This window comes from Apium graveolens, chromosome 10 (assembly GCF_009905375.1).
Source record: "Apium graveolens cultivar Ventura chromosome 10, ASM990537v1, whole genome shotgun sequence".
NCBI classification, from domain to species: domain Eukaryota; kingdom Viridiplantae; phylum Streptophyta; class Magnoliopsida; order Apiales; family Apiaceae; genus Apium; species Apium graveolens.
Genome location: NC_133656.1, coordinates 91,222,193 through 91,240,234, shown reverse-complemented (window position 1 = coordinate 91,240,234; position 18,042 = coordinate 91,222,193). Strand labels below are relative to the sequence as shown.

Genomic DNA, 18,042 nt, shown 5'->3' with positions numbered 1-18,042 from the left:
ATCAATGAAATGGAATGCAATTCGAGTTCTTGGATGTTCTTATGGACTTTCATCTTGGTAAATAAGTATGCAAGTGGCATTCTTGTTAATACATCATTACTAAAGCTATACTAGTCTTTTTCGCAGGCATTATTCTGGAACTTTTTTACCCTTCTTGTCCTGGTTTAATATATAGTAAGAGATTGTTAAATTTGAAGGTGGAGGTAATTTTGTAATACTTCATTTTGGTTTTTCATTAAGGTGTAGTCCTTTTTTTAAAATAAATATTTTGTCTTATTGTGATTGTTTTTACTTTTTATTGATATAATTATACAAAAATAAGGTTTCATCAAATTTATTGTGTTTATTTACATGGTACAATTTATGTTCTCTATTTGGTCAGATGAATATCAAGATTGAATGATCCAAAAAAAAATAATTTTTTGTTAATTTTCCGGTGCATATGGGGTTGAAATGAAATGACTACGATTAGTAACATATGCAACCAGAATTCACTCCAAAAATAATAAAAGTAAAATAAATCAATTTTAAAAGTAATTTAAAAATAAAATAAAGTTGCAGATCTTATTTTTGAAAATAAACTTAGCAATCTTATTTTTGTAATTTATTTCTAAAAAGGTTGTTGTGGATATGTTGTGAACTTGATGATTTCATTAACAAAACACCTTGGTAGATTTTACTTAATGAAATATGTAGCACTCGACGGATAAGGATTATAGTCCAACGGATAACTCAATATAGTCCCGACGGATGATGATTTATTATCCATCGAGTGAGTAGCTTGTGTAACAATAAGTCTGTAGCACATTTCTGCATACACATTGTTTAGATTCTGTAAGTAATACTCAAGTCATGTTGACTTTAACTAGATATGCAGAATAGGTTGATTAATTGTACATAGATGATGTCTTGTAATTCTGCATAAATGAAATGAAGTCAAGTGCCAGATTGCTACCCGACGGATAAACAACAATGCCATTCGACGGATGATGAACAAGACAACCAGACGGATGATCATGAACTCGACGGATCATCATGAACCCGACGGATAAAGAATTCAAACATCTGTTGACAGTGACAACACAGTCACATGCATCGAGTGTATGCAAATGGAATGTGGAAGCCTATTCAACTGGGTTTTAGAGAACAAAGAAGTATTGTCATTTCCATGCTATTATGAAGATACTCAAAGATGCTGAAATAGAGTAATGAAGCAGCATAGTATTAGACTTGATAGTTTTTGTTTTATTATCTTGTCTTATTACTTTGTAATCTTGGTGTTATATAAACCAAGAACTAGCTAATAGAACAACAACAAGACTAAGAACATTTTTCAGAGAAACATTTGTACGCTGCACCCTTAGCATTTCTCTGTAATCTTACTTGTTCATTTGTAAGCAGCTATGAGCTTTTATTGCTATACAAGGTTCTCTTGATATATAATATATATCTCTGGTGGATACATTCTAATCCATCAGAAAGTTTTTAAAGACTTGTATTTTTAAATACTTGTGTTTTGATTCATTTCAAGTTATTATTCCGTACTTTGCAAATCAATTCACACAGATATATATTGTTAAGGTAGAACAAGTTTTAAACCAAGAAAAAGTTTCAAGAATTCCATTCAACCCCCCTTCTGTAATTCTTGTTGTATTGTTAAGGGACTAACAATTGGTATCAGAGTAAGCTCTTGATAAACAAAGAGTTTAAAGATCACAACAAAATAGCAATATGAACAAGAAGGATGTTGGAGTCAAGATTCCTTTTCTGGATAAAGATAATTACCATCACTGGAAGGTAAAGATGCATCTTCATTTACTTTCTCAAGATGAGACCTATGTAGATTGCATAGAAAGAGGCCCTCATGTACCAATGAGAGCTGTAACTGGAAATGAGCCATATGTCCCCAAGCCAAGGCATGAATGGCCGGATCCTGATATTGAACAAGTCAGGAAAGATAAGAAGGCCATGAATATCCTGTTCAATGGAGTTGATGGTGATATGTTTGACAACATCATCAATTGTAAAACTGCCAAGGAAGTTTGGGATACTGTACAGATTATCTGTGATGGCACTGAACAAGTTAGAGAAAACAAGATGCAGCTGCTAATTCAGTAATATGAGCACTTTCATAGTGAAGATAGTGAGTCTCTCACTGACATTTTTAGTAGATTTCAAAAACTACTAAATGCTCTGAACTTGCATGGAAGAGTCTATCAGACAAAAGACTCCAATCTTAAGTTCCTTACATCTCTTTCAAAGGAATGAAAACCTATGACATTCTCATTGAGAAACTCTCAAGATTATACGGAGTTTACTTTGGAGAGACTGTATGGCATCCTGAAAACTTATGAGCTTGAAATAGAGCAAGATGAGAGGATGGAGAGAGGAAAGAAGAAAGGAGGATCCATTGCACTAGTTGCTGAGTTAGAGAAAGAGAAGGAGATGAAGATGGAAGCTATTGAATCAACTTCAAAGGTCTGTGAAAATAAGGGCAAGGGGCTGGTAGCAGAAAATGAAGATTCTTTGAGCTAAGATGACATGGAAGATATTGATGAACATCTAGCATTTCTTTCCAGAAGATTTGCCAAGCTCAAGTTCAAAAAGAACTTTGGAGCAGCTAAGCCAAATAGAAACATTGTGGATAAATCAAAATTCAAATATTTCAAATGTGGCTTAGCAGGGCACTTTTCCAGTGAGTGTAGAAAGTCAGATTCCAGCAAAAAGAAGTTTGAGCCTGTGGATTATAAACATAAATACTTTGAGTTGCTCAAACAAAAGGAAAGGGTTTTCATTACACAAGAAAATGACTGGGCAGTAGATGGTCTGGATGAGGATGAGGATGTCAGTTATGTAAATCTAGCCGAATGGCAAAGTCTGATGAAACAGAGACAAGTTCTTCAAGTAATCAGGTAATCACCACTAATCTTGTACATTTATCTAAAGCTGAGTGTAATGATGCTATAAATGACATGTCTACAGAATTATATCATTTGCGTGTTACACTTAAGTCTCTTACTAAGGAAAATGCTAAAATCAAAGAAAACAATTTGTTTCTAAGTGAGAGGAATAATGTGCTAGAGTCTCAGTTCATTGAATTTGAAAAATTGAGAATTGAGTGTAAAATTGCTAAGGATGAATTAACTGAGTCCTTGAAGAAAGAAGAGATCTTGAAGAAGCAGCTTGAACGAGAACATGAGGTGATTAAGGCATGGAAAACATCTAGAGATGTTCATGCTCAAATCATCAAAGTTCAAGGTATTGAGTTCTTTTGTGATGTAGCCTGTAAGAAGGATAAGGAGAAGCTGGAATCCAATTTGGTTAAAAGATTGCTAACAGATGTAGACTCGACGGATGATGAGGGTCATCCTTCGGATAACAAAAAGGGTTATCCGCCGAGTGATATAAATCCTCATTCGTCGACTGTGAGCAAGCCTGTGAGTAAAGCCAAACTTGTCAAGTTAAATAAGAAATATGGATCAGTTTCCAAAAATTTTGTTCCAGGAGAATCTAGTCAAGTTAGGAAGGAGAAAAAGGCTAATGTTGGTCATATGATTGTCAAGCAATTGAGTGACAGACTTGAAAAGATTGAGGTTAAAACAGAGGCTAAAAGGAAAAATAATATAAATGGTAAAGTAGGAATTAACAAGCATAACAACTACACACCTGATAAATATGCTCCAAGAAAAATATGTGTCAAGTGTGGTAGTGTAAATCATTTGTCTGTTAATTGCAAAACTGCCATGCCTACTTTCATATCTGTGCCACCTCATTTTCCCAACATGAATGCCATGCCTTCTGTGCCTATGAATGTTATGTCTACACAGAATATGAATGCACAGTTTGTTAATATTCCATTTGCACCTAATCCTTATTATGCTGCATTTAGTATGCCACAAATGCCATTTAGCATGCCTTAATGGAATAACATATTTACTAATAGCATGCCATTCCCTGTTAATCAAAATATGCATGATAATTATGCTATAATGAATGGTTTCAAAGGTTCAACTCATATGACTAAGGATGAATCTGATATCCCCAAGTCAAATGAGATCAAACCTAAGAAACAGAAAAAGAAAGCTAACAAGGCAGGACCCAAGGAAACTTGGGTACCAAAATCAACTTGATTTGATTTTGATGTGTGCAGGGAAACAGAAAGAATCTATGGTACTTGGATAATGGTTGTTCAAGACACATGACTGGTGATTCTACCCAGCTCACAGAGTTCAAGGAGAGAGCTGGCCCAAGTATTACTTTTGGAGATGACAGCAAGGGTTATACTGTGGGATATGGCATGATTTCAAAAGACAATGTCATTATTGAAGAGGTTTCCTTAGTGGATGGTCTCAAGCACAATTTATTGAGTATCAGCCAGCTTTGTGATAAAGGAAATTCAGTAACCTTCAACTCAGAAGCCTGTGTTGTGACTAACAAGAGGAGCAACAAAGTGGTTCTCACTGGTGTGAGAAAAGGAAATGTGTACCTAGCTGACTTCAACTCATCAAATGTAGAATCTGTTACTTGTCTTCTCAGCAAAGCAAGTCAGGATGAAAGTTGGTTATGGCACAAGAAGCTATCCCATTTAAACTTCAAGACCGTGAATGAACTAGTAAAGAAAGAACTGGTTAGAGGCATTCCTCAAGTGGAGTTTTCTAAGGATGGATTGTGTGATGCCTGCCAAAAAGGAAAGCAGATCAAAGCATCATTCAGGAAGAAGCTTGATTCAACAATTGTAGAACCTTTGCAACTGCTACACATGGATTTGTTTGGACCAGTCAATGTGTTGTCCATCTCAAGGAAAAGATTTTGCCTAGTAATTGTAGATGATTTCTCAAAGTTTTCTTGGACATATTTCCGAAAGTCTAAAGATGAGGCTAGTGAAATCATTAAATATCACATAAGGCAATTCAATAATCATCCTGATTTCAAAGTTAGAAGAATCTGGAGTGACAATGGAACTGAGTTCAAGAATTCTGTCATGAGAGCATTTTGTGAAGAAAATGGGATTTTACATGAGTTTTCAGCAGCAAGAACTCCACAACAAAATGGAGTAGTAGAAAGGAAGAATAGATCACTTATTGAAGCTGTAAGGACAATGCTTGAAGAGTCTAAGTTACCAACATATTTCTGGGCTGAAGTTGTAAATACTGCATGCTACACTCAGAATATTTCTCTGATTAATCAAGCAAAATGCATGACTCCCTACCAATTGTTCAAGAACAAGAAGCCAACTCTAAATTTTCTTCATGTCTTTGGCTGTAAATGTTATATCTTGAGAAATCAAACTGGTCAGAATGGAAAGTTTGATGCTAAAGCAGATGAAGGAATTTTTGTTGGATATGCTGTTGGTAAAGCATATAGAGTCTACAATCTAAGAACCAACATTGTTGTGGAATCAATACATGTTGTGTTTGATGATAAAAAGATTGAAGGACTGCAAGATGGAGATTACCATGAGAGTCTCAAATTTGACAATGTGGAGATGCTTAGTGATGACAGTGATGATGAAAGTGATAAAGAAATAGTATTAAAGGATAATGCAGAAAAATCTCCTACCAATGAAGCATAAAATTCAACATCTGTCGAGTTGCAAAATGCTTCATCCGTCAGGAGACAATCTGCTTTATCCGTCAGGAGACAACCAGCCTCATCCGTCGGTACTCAAAATTCACTATCCGTCGGGTCATTAAAAGAAGCTGGAAGTCAGAATAGATCACTTATAAAAAGCTTCCATTTCTCAAATCAAAGATCCATTAACTCATAGGGGTTTCAAATAATCAAAACTCAATCACACATCAAGACAACAATGTGGCCTCTTCATCTAAAGCTAATCTACCTCAACAAAGGAAATGGACAAAGGATCACCCCTTTGAGCTCGTCATTGGTGATGTATCTTCTAGAGTTCAAACAAGGAGAGCAACTCAAGAAGAATGTCTATACAACATCTTTCTTTCTAAGGAAAAACCAAAGAAGGTAGAAAAGCTTTGTTGGATCCTAATTGGATTTTAGCTATGCAGGAGGAGCTAAACTAATTTAAGAGGAATAAGGTATGGAAGCTGGTGCCCAAGCCTAAAGGAAAGAATCCAATAGACACCAAATGGGTATTCAGAAAAAAGATGGATGAAAATGGCATAGTAGTCAGGAACAAAGTTAGATTGGTTGTTAAGGGCTATTTTCAACAAGAAGGAATAGATTTTGATGAAACATTTGCTCCTATTGCAAGACTTGGACCCATCAGAATCTTCTTAGCCTATGCAGCTCATGCCAAATTCAAAGTCTATCAAATGGATGTCAAAAGTGCCTTTCCGAATGGAGATTTGGAGGAGGAAGTCTATGTGAATCAGCCTCCTGGTTTTGAAGATCCAAATTTTCCAGAATATATTTACTATCTTTTGAAAGCACTTTATGAACTGAAGCAAGCACCTAGAGCCTGGTATGACACTTTGTCAAAGTTTCTTTTGGAGAATCACTTCACTAGAGGTACTGTAGACAAAACTCTTTTTTTTAGAAATGTTAATGGCTCTAGTATACTTGTTCAAATTTATGTAGATGACATTATTTTTGGCTCTACAGATGAAAAACTTTGCAAAATGTTTACCAAATTGATGCAAAGTACGTATGAAATGAGTATGATGGGAGAACTAACTTACTTTCTTGGTCTGCAAGTTAAGCAAGTTAGTGATGGAATATTCATTAGTCAAACTAAATACATTTATGATCTTTTAAAGAAGTTTGATCTAATGGATTGCACATCTGTAAAAACTCCCATGGCCACTGCAACTAAGCTTGAATTAAACACTACTGAAGTCTGTGGATATTTCAAATTATAGGGGCATGGTTGGCTCACTTCTGTACTTAACAGCTAGTAGGCCAGATATAATGTTTGCTACATGTTTGTGTGCTAGATTTCAGGATGATCCTAGAGAATCTCACGTAGTAGCTATTAAGAGAATTTTCAGATATCTCAAATGAACACCAGAACTTGGCATTTGGTACCCTAGAGATTCTGGTTATTCAGATGCAGATTATGCAGGTTGTAGAATTGATAGAAAAAGTACAACAGGAACCTGTCAATTTCTAGGACACAAGCTTGTGTCCTGGTTCAGTATAAAGCAAAATTCAGTTTCTACTTCTACAGCTGAAGCTGAATATATTGCTGCTGGCAGTTGCTGTGCACAGATTTTGTGGATGAAAAACCAATTGCTAGACTATGGTCTGCAAGTGGAAAGAATTCCCATTTTCTATGATAACACAAGTGCAATTGCCATCACTGAAAATCCAATACAACATTGAAGGACAAAGCACATAGATATAAAGTACCACTTCATAAGGGAACATGTAATGAATGGTACTGTGGGACTACATTTTCTTCCAAGTGAAAAGCAGCTTGCAGATATTTTTACAAAGCCACTGGATGAATCCACCTTCTCAATGTTGGTAAGTGAGTTAGGTATGCATAATTATTCTTAAATATTTTCAGATAATTTGCAAGTTGTTATGCAGCCAGAAATTTAATTGATTTTTCAGTCTTAGATGGAATTTTGGCTAAGTCAAAATTTACATCTCGACGGATGATCTTTATCCATCGTGTTTGATCATCCGTCGGAATACTATTTGTAAATAAAAATCAATTATTTTTCTGGAATATTTTATAACTCGACGGATAACAGTTTATCCTCATCCGTCGAATTGTCTTAATCTTAGCCGTTAATTTCCTGAACATTATCCATCGAGTATACTTACAGTTTGTAAGCATAACACGACGGATAATTGATGGAATTTTTACAGTTTAATTTTAAACGGCTATTTTGGGCAATTTTCATTGGTTACTTTATTTTACTTTATTATTTTTTACAGTTATTTTTGAGATAATATAAAAGCTTATTTCATTTCCATTGCTTTTCTTTTATCATTCTCAAATTATCTGCTCAAAATTCTCTCTCTCAAAAGCAACTATCATCTCTATCTCTGCAATTTCCACTCTCTAACAATGACACTAGTACTCAAGATCATGTAACAAACTGGATACATCTATGAGAAGAACAACTTCACGGATCTAGTAAATAAAGGGATTCAACATTCAAGTGACTACCATAAAATGATGGATTTTGTGAAGAACTACAAACTCAGCTATGCAATGCTAGAATCACCCACCATCTTCTGTGAGGTTGTTGAAGAGATGTGGACAACTGCTACATACAACTCTACTGACAAGACCATCACACTCACTATTAAAGGTAAGGAATTATGTATCAATAGTGATGTTATTAAAACATGTTTCAAAATTCCTGATAATATTGTGACCTCACCACACACAGATACTGATATTGTTAATATGCTTAATTCCATGAACTATGCACTCTTTACTTCTAAGTTAAGTGATATTTGGAGGTTGGATCTTAGGAAAGAATGGAGTTTCATATGTGATGTAGTTACCAAGGTCTTTTCTGGTAAAATCAGTAATTTTGATTATGTCAATATTTCTATGCTTAACATGCTCTACATGCTAGTTACAGATAAGTTCTTTAATTTTAGTGATCTTGTTTTGTTTGAGTTGGGGTTTAAATCAGGGAGTTAAATAAGAAGGGTAAAAATGTTTATTATGCTAGATTTTTCATGATGTTAGCTAACCACCTCTCTGAGAAAATTGTGCTTGAGAACCCAAACAACAAATTGGATTGTTGGGTTCAAGAGAGAAGAATTATTGCAGATTTAAATAGGGCAAACCATCACAAGGAGGTGCCACTCTTCTATTTCCCTGTAATGGAAACACCTCAGGTAAGTGAGGTAAGTTCATCTGTCCCTACTCTTCCAACCTCACAAATTTCTTTGAATTCTAGTGTAGCTGTGGCAACTGTGTCAATGCCCAAACAATTGCCTACCCAAGCTACTAAACCATTAAAAATTTCAAAATCCAAATCAAAGAAAGCCCCCTCTGGTACCTCTCAAAAGGTGTCAGTTATAAAATCCACCAAACCCAAAGAGCGGAGTGTGAAGGTGGGTAAGGTAGGTGAGGGACAGGGTGAAAATAAAAGAAACCCTAAGGATAAGGTTGGAGAGGTGAGTGTTTCCCAGCCTAGCCACACTGCAGTTTCCCAACAAACTACAGTGCTTAAAAAGGACAAAAGCAAATTTCTAGCTGCATCCTCCCAAAAGGATGTGGCTATTGAACAAAGCTCTCAGCCAAGAGCACAGGTCAAAAGGGTAAGGGACACTAGCTCACCCCAAACTTATGCCAGAAAGAAGAAATCCAAAACCTTTGGGGATGCACAGGGTTCACACACTGTGCAAACTGGTGCTAAAGACACAGTCACTGCACCTTCATAAATTCAGCTTGATGTGGCTCCAATAAATGTGGAGTCACAGCCAAAATTATTAGTTATAGAAGCACCTCAAACACCAAATTCTCCTACAAACTCTCTGGATGTGGATATGATCAACACATCAATTCCTGATTCCCCTTCTTTAACTTTGTTGGGGAAGCCAAAATCTAGTGCAAGTGAGCATCATCTTTTGGATGATTTGTTGGCTCACTTGCCAATTCTTTCAGTAACTGTTGAAACATCTGTGCCTAAAATCTCATCAATCAGCACATAGTCAACAATAGTTTCAATTCCAAGTTCATTCATTTCTACTCTCTCGATGGATATTGCTCATCCACCGAGTAGTGATTGTATCCCGATGGATAAGCTTAACAGTATTTATCTGTCGAATATTCAAACTGCTAACCCGATGGATATTCCTCATCCGTCGGGTGTCTCTGTACAACTTCAAATTTCATCTATTATCTATAGTGCAGAAGACTTAGTGGTTGTATATTCACTCTTAGGATTGAGGGAAGAGAGTGTTATGAGTGAGAGTCTGGGTTGCTCCCAGGAAAAGGAGAGGAAAAGAGTGAAAATATGCAATCTATTTCTTCAGGATTGGCAAAAGAGAGTGAGAGGAGTCCCACCTTAGATGGTGAAGGTGAGGGTGTGAGGGTGGGGAGCCAGGGTGAGACCCTGATATAACAAAAGAGAGACCAAGAGAGAAATGCAGGTACAACAGCTATAAGGATGGATGTCATTGCTAGTGAGTTAATGAATGTCCAGGATGTAGATAGGGAGGGACTATCTCGGCAACCTCAAGCTGTTATAGATTCCACCTCCCTTGATGTTGAGGCATTTACTCACCCTGTTCCAGCTTATCAACTTCTAGCTGAATAGGGCAATGATAATACAAAAAGGATGCTCAATTTGGTGCATACCACTCAGTCAATGCTAAGAGCTAAGGATGCCATCACAGGTTTGCCCTCTAAGCTTCCAGAAGCTACAATGCTTGACATCAAGAGACAACTCAGGAAAAATTCTGATCTTGCCACAAAGATAGATGCCTTGGATACAAGAATGGCAGCTATGGAAGCATCTCTAACAGCCATTCATCTGTATCAAGCTCAACAGACAGACTTGCTTCAGAAACTGGTGGCTGCACAAACCTCCTCATCTACTCAACTTGATGATAACAAAAAGGGGGAGAAAGGACCAAGTGAGGGGGAGAAGCTTCACATTCAAATCAGTAAAGTAATTGTGCCTACAATTGCTTTCACCAATCCACCAGTAACAGACAGTATTGATCTGATCAATAAAACAGCAGCCAACATAAGAGTAGCTGAAAAGAAGAAGTTGAGTCCAATCAACTGGGAGAAAATTGATGAGGACATACAAAAGAAGTTTGGGCTAGTAAAGAAGCCAGAAAAGTTAGCCATTCATCACTCTCAAGTCAAGCAGATTTCTGTGAATGAAATGAGCATGAACTATCTGGAAAGAGGACAGCCATCCTGCATCAAATCTCCAAAGGCTGAAATAATTCTGAAGCCAAGGGTGAACTATCCAAAATCATCATTAAAGAACCCTTTGGATACAGTGTATGAGACACCTAAGCCTGATGAGAAGAAGCTTCTGTCAAGATCAATTTCCTTCTACAAGGATCCAACTGACTCAGCTTTAAAAAGGAGAATTGCTAAAGTTTTCCTAAATGGTAATGAAATTTTTGTGGTGGTTGGACATCCTCAATTTGCTCAAGCAAAGAGAGAAGAAAAGGCAAGACTAAAGCAAAAAAAGAAACAAGCTACTCTAGATGCCAAAAAGGCTAGGCAAAAGAAAGAGCAAGCTGCTATCTTAGCCAAGCTACAAGGTGTAAAACCAACACAACAAATTTCTGCTCAACCATCTGAAATCACTGAATCTCAAGATCCAAAGAAGCAAGTTGAACCACAACAGAAGAAAGCTCCAAGATACAAGGAATTGGCCAAAAGAACCAAAAGGAAATTGGACTTTATTGATAAAGAATTGGAGTATCAGTTTTCCAAGGAATCCACTCCAACTACAACTCAAGCACCAAAACTCTCTATGGTATTTGAAGACATCAAGGTGGTGGATCCTTACAGGAACATTCATGGTGAACCTATTGTACCTAAGGATGAACCGATAGACAGGGAGAGCCTACCAATTCCTGACTTCAATCTGCCAATCCTTAGCAAGCCAAAAAGAACAAAGTCAAGAGCAGTCAAGAAAGTGAAGTTGTCACCTCTCAAATCCAAATCTCTAACTAAAGGTCAATCCAAAGTCAACAAGGGAGATTACATGTACTTATGTGACATCAAGGAATTCTCTGATCTAAATCTCTATCTAGATGAACTAGAAGAAGTGAGAGGAATTGATGCCTACAGGAATCTACCTGAAAGGTTGGTTTTCAAGTACGAGGGAGGAAAAGAGATTCAATGGCCACTTCACAGGTGCCTTTAAGAAAGCCAAGTTATGTTGATAAAGGTTTACTCATCCTTCAAGAAGAACTTTGGATTCAATGTAACTGCAAGAAGACTGGTTCTAAAGAAGATTGAAGAACTGAGGAGTATTAGAGCTAAAGATGCACTCCCAAAGACTCTAATTATTCCTTACACAGGGAGAAGAGTGCATCTAAGGCCCCACTGGTTGATGGAGTTCATGGATGACAAAGGAGTGAGAAGATTTTTCAGATTAGAAGACCAATTGAGCATCTCTAGCAATGAGACTGTTTTACAAATGCAAGAAAAGCTAAATCTCTCAGAATATGATGAACTGGAATTCTACAGACAGCTCCAAAATCAGATAGAAGAAATTAATAGAAAGCTTGGAAAGAGATCCAGATCTTCAAGAAAATAGATTAATCTGCTCAGGCTAGAGGAGCACCTTGAAAATGACTATGAGCAAATCTTTGTACATTTTGTTAATTGAAGCACTTTACAGTTTTATCTACTTACTTTCAAAGTTATATTTTTAGGGTTATGGCTACAATTCCAGTAGACATAAATTGGGGGAGATTGTTATGGATAAGTTGTGAACTTGATGATTTCATTAACAAAACACCTTGGTAGATTTTACTTAGTGAAATATGTAGCACTCGACGGATAAGGATTATAGTCTCGACGGATAACTCAATATAGTCCCGACGGATGATGATTTATTATCCATCGAGTGAGTAGTTTGTGTAACAATAAGTCTGTAACACATTTCTGCATACACATTGTTTAGATTCTGTAAGTAGTACTCAAGTCATGTTGACTTTAACTAGATATGCAGAATAGGTTGATTAATTATACATAGATGATGTCTTGTAATTCTGCATAAATGAAATGAAGTCAAGTGCCAGATTGCTACCTGACGGATAAACAACAATGCCATTCGACGGATGATCAACAAGACAACCCCACGGATGATCATGAACTCGACGGATGATCATGAACCCGGCGGATAAAAAATTCAAACATCTGTTGACAGTGACAACACAGTCACATGCGTCGAGTGTATGCAAATGGAATGTGGAAGCCTATTCAACTAGGTTTTAGAGAATAAAGAAGCATTGCCACTTCCATGCTATTATGAAGATACTCAAAGATGCTGGAATAGAGTAATGAAGCAGTATAGTATTAGACTTGATAGTTTTTGTTTTATTATCTTGTCTTATTACTTTGTAATCTTGGTGTTATATAAACGAAGAAGTAGCTAATAGAACAACAACAAGACTAAGTATATTTTTCAGAGAAACATTTGTAAGTTGTACCCTTAGCATTTCTCTATAATCTTAGTTGTTCATTTGTAAGCAGTTGTGACCTTTTATTGCTACACAGGGTTCTCTTGATATATAATATATATCTCTGGTGGATACATTCTAATCCACCAGAAAGTTTTTAAAGACTTGTGTTTTTAAATACTTTTGTTTTGATTCATTTCAAGTTATTATTCCGCACTTTGCAAATCAATTCACATAAATATATATTGTTAAGGTAGAACAATTTTTAAACCAAGAAAAAGTTTCAAAAATTCCATTCAACCCCCCTTCTGTAATTCTTGTTGCATTGTTAAGGGACTAACAAAGGTCTTTTAAAAAAGTAATGTATGAAATATTTATTATTGAAAAAGAACTAATAATTTTTTATGTTTGAAGAAATTTTTATCTATAACTTTTTCGTAAATTTAATATTAGTAAATAGCATTTATGTTATTGCATATTCAATACATGAAAAATATATACATATCGCAAATAGTGAGTGGCTTAAGTATGTAGAATTACATATAAGAAAAAAAATAAGTTGAGGAAAAATATCTCAATTTACTCAAAACTAGCTTTAAATGTAAAAATGCACCTTTAAAACACCTACTCATTATGCATATAACTCTTTTATCTTATATAATCTTTTTTTTTCAAACATATTACTTTGTTATTTTTAAAACATTGTTAAAAATGACACATCCAATCGTCGACGATACATTTTAAAAAAAAAATCATATTTTTAAACTTTACTAATAATTGTAAGATAAAGGACCGAAAAATGTATATTAACCTAAACTTTCACAACTTTGTAACGAAAAATTGTTCAACATATCTCATTTTTCAACTTTGAAAAGTCCAAATTAAATATATCTAAAATACCTGCCATATTCCAATTATTTCCCTTTTTTTAATTTTTCGTGTATATATAAAACCTATATGTTAATTATAAAATATTTCTTTTTCTTCTTCTTGTATTTTCGATCTCATATTTTTACACATTTGTACTTGTGATCACAATACAAAATGATTGCAATTCATTATATCTTAAAACAAGTAGTGTCTTGCTTCATTTTAGATCAAGAAATTACTTATTTTAAAGATAATTATGAGAAATTAATTGTATTTTTAAGGTATGATCGGAGATCGAATGTATAAGAGGAAGGGAAGGAGATGTATTATAGGTAAATATTGATGTATGTATATACAATAATGGAAAAAGAGATAAATTTGAAGAAATTTTATATTACAGGTTTTATGAGCATAAATAAAGTGCAATTGAATGTTTATAGTTGAAAATAGGGTATTCCGTTCAATTATTTTACCTAATTTCTCAATTTCGGGTATATGTAGTTCCTTTTTCTGGCCATTGTATCTTATTTAAATTTTTATTTACTTTTGATCAAAAATCTCCTTTTTGCATTTATTGGATTAAAAATTCACCGATTTTAAAAGAGCCGTAGAAAATTAGATAACATTTCTTTTTCTCATAAATTAAAAATTAAAGCAAAAGAACTAAAACCAAAATCAACAATAAGATTGAATAGATCACAAGCTGAAGTACATAACTTTATTTAAATAAATATTATTTCAGATGTTGCCTAGTTGTGACAGTTTGCATCGCACTCAGCTTTCGTGTGGAAACATTTGCCTCCAAATTTTTCATGCCTCGTCTGCTGCTCTGCGATGTACTGACAACACCAACATGGTTTAAAGAATCCGAAACATGATAGAGTTGGTTGGCAAAACCATAACTTACCTGTTTTCCACAAAAAAAGTTAGGCTAATATTCGTACATATAAGAAATTTTACGACCAAACTAAACTTATTATTTGTTACACGCAAATATTCTTTCCAAATTTATCATCTTTTCATTGTATAGTTTGTAAATTGAAAAACAATTATGATACTTATGTAAATTAAAAAACACGTTAATATGAACTGAAATCTAGCTTGATCTTCATGTATAATAAGGAAAGAAGAGAGAAAGGTAAAAAGTAATACACTTACACTCATGAGTAGCAAATTGTGAAAAGAAGACCAAAAAGAGAAATATAGGTAAAACTTTGCAAGAGGCCATCAGTCATGTACTAATTTTTAATTTGAATAGAAGAATATGATGATGCCAATATATAGGGGTTTGAACACCAAATAGAGAAGTTAGAATTAGCATAAAAGAACAAAAAATCATATCTCTAACATTTAACGTATGGGGTGAATATAATTCGGTAGAATATGCAAGAAAAAGCCAAGGCAATATGATGCATTTTTTTCTTGCTTTTTTCTACCTAACTTCTAACAATTTAATATCAAATCCAAAATATTAAATGTTAGAGATATTTCACTCTTTGTTATCAACAGAAAAAGATATGACCTTTTTGAATATTGATTACCTTCGTTTTCGTACAAATTTTAAAAATTACAAATTAAAATTTTTATAGTTTTTTAATTATTGGTCATATAGTTTAAATTGTAGAATAGTATTATGAACTTGATTATGCCTAATTAGTTAATATTTTAAGGTTCCAATTGTAATGCCTATAAATATTTGATATGAATGTAATATAATATTATGTTTTGTGCTATATAATTTTTTTGTGTATTAGATATCAGAAATTATGAGAATCCAATGTGTTTATATATATTCTTCATTGTGTGGAATTACGAATATTGTTAGATGATCTATAAGCGTATGATTAATTGTACGCAAGCAAATTTTGTTACGCGATTAAATAATATTTGAGTTTAACACAATTAGAAAATAATTGTAATAGTTGTGATTAGACGATAGATTATAATTTTGTATAACAGCGGATTAGAATCAAATTATTTGCATTTTCTTATGTGACTTAGAGTTGTTAATCATATTTTTATGTGGCTTGTATATTAAAGTATTAATCCTTGAATATTCTTTTAAAAGATATTCTTGTTCAAAATTTTTAAAAACAATTTTATAAAACTTCTAAAATCTAATAGTATTTATGGTATTAATTTTATGATTTATGGAGTTGTATTTTATTACTAAAATCCATTCTCTTTAATCATACTTTTATTAATTTATAGATTACTAGTATACCCTTGCATACATTTTGGTTTATAAAAGGGTCCAAGGCTAAGACCGTCAATTCCAACCCCACTAACTTGCTTGTTTACTTCTTTAACCTTGCATGCAATTTTGTTACAACTAGAAAGAGGCTTATTAGAGTAAATTCTCCATTTCACTACCACATTTTAGTAACAAAACCAAGAGGATACTTTCATTTTCATCACACACCCACTCAAACACCTCAGCCTCTCATCTCCTCTCTCCCTGTCGGCCGAAGCTCACCCCCATCCCCACTCTTTCCATTTTTCTTCACTTCTTTTCATTTTCTTTCACTTCTCAAGTTAGCTAAGCCAAGATCTTCATTATTTAGTGGAGTAGGTTCATTTTGAGGTGAGTTTTGTGCATGCATGTTGTTAAAGCCGAAGTTAAGGCCTTAATTCTTGTGAACTCAAGGTTTCAACCATGGTGGCTTATAGAAATGAGCAAGATGTGATATTGAAGAGGTGTTACATATATATTTTTGCCAAGTCATAATCTTGTTCATAAACATTTGGCAATGATTTCTTAAGAGCCGAATGTAAAGTGTTGATTTTAGGAAGTTTTTATGAAAAATGACCATGCATGTTGATTTTTAAAGTCTTGCTCTTTATAAATGTTGTTTTGTCAAGATTAAACTCTTGTATCCTATTTTTCCTTCAAGATAACTTAAGTTTAGCACTTGCATGTTGATTTTAGCACTTGCATGTTGGATATAGTACTTGCATGTCCATTTATAAGTGATTTTTAAAGTAGAAACTATACTTGTTGATTTTGTGCTTTGGTACTTGACTTGTGTGAGATGCATGCTATGGTCTTTGTTATAAAAATGCTATATGAAGTATTCCATGATGATCAGTGATTATATTCAGTAGATATCAAGTGATTATTTTAGGTTCATGGTTCGAATTTTTGCTTAAAACTCAAAGATGTGATATTGCCAATATAGTTGTTCTTTTAACCTATTGATAATTGATTTTTGTGAGTTGCATGCCATGATTCCTTTGATAAAATAGTATTTTAGGTTATATATGATGAATGATTTTAAGGTTAGTAGGTTTCATGAAGTTACCGTGCATGTTTACTTCAAATTTTTGCCTTAAAAATGCTATGTGATGGCACAACTTGTGATGTGTTACTTTGCATGTCTTTATATTTGGTTTTCATGCTTAAGGAATTGTAAATGAACCTTATATGTTGATAATCAGTAGGTGTAAGTGTATGTTAAGACTTTCCTTGATTGGTTGATGATTGTTTTTCGAGTAATGTAGGGAGTTAAGGTGGAAGGAGTCACTTGGTCATAGCTGGGCAGATTTTTGTACTAGAAGTTTAGGTCATTTTAGGTGATTTTTTAGCAAGGCCTTGGTAGGAATGAGCTCAATGGAGTTGGGACTTGGTTCATACTTGAGTCCAGTAGCTTTATATTGAATAAAAACTTGTATTTGGTTATGTGCACACACACAAACCCGAGAGTAGCTCAGAAGAGGGCAGATTTGAGTAAACTTGACTTTTGATTGATTATCATCATGTCATAGGTTAGGCCTTAATGGGGCCTTGGTCTAAATAGATATAATGAAGTCTTAGGAAGCTAAACAAGACATTAAAACCAGTAATTGAATTGGATAAATGAGTTTTAAGTTGGTAAAAATAGGGCAGTGTGGTAATCAGGGGAGGCAGTTTTGTGTCAACTTTAACTTAAGGTCTAGGGAGGCTTGAGTGAGGCCTTTGAGTCATTCCAACTTTGAGAGTAATTTTATAGTCTTAATAACCTTTGAGGGTTGGTTTGGAGTGAAGGTCCAAGGTGGAGATACCTTATTTCCATCAAAACACCCGAGAGTCACCATTAGAGTTGCCTTTGGAAACTTTAGAGAAGTGCATTGCATTTGTGTGTC

At 34.4% G+C, this 18,042-nt stretch overlaps 1 long non-coding RNA gene across 1 annotated transcript; it reads right to left on the bottom strand.

The window, feature by feature from the left end:
- Positions 1-14,584: 14,584 nt before the first annotated feature.
- Positions 14,585-15,205, bottom strand: LOC141693887 (uncharacterized). The gene is made up of 2 exons (XR_012563301.1): positions 15,079-15,205; positions 14,585-14,827 (listed from the first exon to the last, which is right to left on the bottom strand). It is a non-coding gene; the product is annotated as an uncharacterized LOC141693887 (long non-coding RNA).
- Positions 15,206-18,042: the final 2,837 nt, after the last annotated feature.